The sequence below is a fragment of the Cricetulus griseus genome, chromosome 2 (assembly GCF_003668045.3).
Source record: "Cricetulus griseus strain 17A/GY chromosome 2, alternate assembly CriGri-PICRH-1.0, whole genome shotgun sequence".
In the NCBI taxonomy this organism is placed as follows: domain Eukaryota; kingdom Metazoa; phylum Chordata; class Mammalia; order Rodentia; family Cricetidae; genus Cricetulus; species Cricetulus griseus.
Window position 1 is genome coordinate 112,952,729 of NC_048595.1, and position 2,011 is coordinate 112,954,739.

The following is a 2,011-nucleotide window of genomic DNA, read 5'->3' on the forward strand; positions in this document are numbered from 1 at the left end:
ATAAAAGCTATTTGTAACAAAGTTTAATGGGGGTATTTTTCTCAAAACATAATTTCTGCATGCTTGTGTTCTCTGTATATAGACACTTTAAGGAAGTACCATTTCGTTATCCATCTATTTTATCAGTGCAGCATCACTTATGCTGCAGGTGAGTGTGGAGTACATCTTCTCTGACTGACTTGCATTTATGATTTTAACTTTCAGTAGCATTGCCTTATACATACCAGATTGTATTTAAGATCAAGTGTTTTGCCATGAAGTCTCAAATAATTCATCAGGATGCCACCTTCACTGTCTCAGATGCTTGTTCAGGGAATTTATAATTTTTTAAGTTAATATCAGAGGTTGGGTGGTTTTCTATTTAAAACTCATGTTTCTCGGTTTTGCTTCTATGGATTAACTATATCTTTACTTCCTTTCTTGTTCCAACTGAGTGAACACAGATCTACAGCCATTCAATAAATTGCAGTAATTGGCTACTACTTTTTGGACTGAAAAAGATCTTTCATCTTACAATTATGATATGTTTTATGAATAGAAAAACAAAATTCCATAAAGGAAAAGAACAAAGAAACCAAGGAGCATATTAACAGATTTAAAATATTCTAACTTAGGTTACCTGATAATACCATTTTATATTTGCATATAAAATGTAAGGATCTCAATCATGATACTACATTAGCAGAGATTTGTGATCAAAGGTTTTATCTGTGAAATATAAAATTTAATTCTTTGAACTTCTCTTTGAAATTTGAAGTCATTCAGACTATTCATTTTTCTATTGATGTTGGTAATATTTTTTAGGGTTTTTGTATAAAACTATGTCATCTAAAATTCAAAGAAGCAGGCACAGAAATAGCTGATACGTTAAAAAATGGAAATCAATTGTTAAGTTAGGCTTTCAGAAAAATGTTATCATTGCAGACTACCTTTTCCTCCTGTTAACTGTAGTTTGAACCAAACATTGGATAAACAGAGACACTTCATTTTATGGCTTTCCTGTTTACTTCTAATAACATATCTTTGAAAAGGAAGATACAGAAAACTAATTACCATTGTGATGACAATCTACTATTTTTAAATGGACAAATTTAGAATGTAAAATGTGAGAAAAACAGTATCTTTACTATCTTAAAATTAAATCAGTAATACAGTATGAGCAAATACTGGGGAAAATTCTCCACAAAATTTATTTGTAAAATATTCTGGATGATAACATTATAATTAAATTCAACCTTAGTTCTCATTATTTATAGAAAAATCTGCAAAATTTATCTATGTGTTCTACATGCTGCCACAAACTCTTTAAAAATGGTCTGTGCCTATTTAATGAGTTATAGGTCATATAGAGTATCAAATATTTGTTGATGCATATATATTATACATATATATGTTATATATGTGCTACACACACACACACACACACACACACACACACACACACACACACACACACACGCACACACACACACACGTCACCAAAGTTTAAGTCCCAAAGAGCTCTGTCTTACTTTATATATCAGGGATTTCTCATCCAAGTTTTATATGCAATATCAAGAACAAAGCCTTCACTGGAAAAGATATCATAGCAATTACACAGCAATATGAAAGAAACAAAATTTTCTTCCTTTTTATACTTGAATTAGAAACAAGATTGTTTTACATGTCAATCCCAGTTCCTTCTCCCTCCCCTCCTCCCCTACCACTCCCCCAACTAAAACCTTACCTATCACACCTTTTTGCTTCCCAGGAAAGGTGAGGCCTTCCATAGGGGGTCATCAGAGTCTATCATATCCTTTGGGATAGGGCCTAGGCCCAACCCATGTGTCTTGGCTCAAGGAGTATTCCTCTATGTGGAATGGGCTCCCAAAGTCCACACCTATGCTAGGGATAAGTACTAAACTACTACAGAAGGAAACAAGGTTTTTAATTAATCAATGAAAGAATGACATTTGATATACACAATGTGATGCTAACCTGCTCTCTAAATCTTCCACAAAGAATTTGTCTC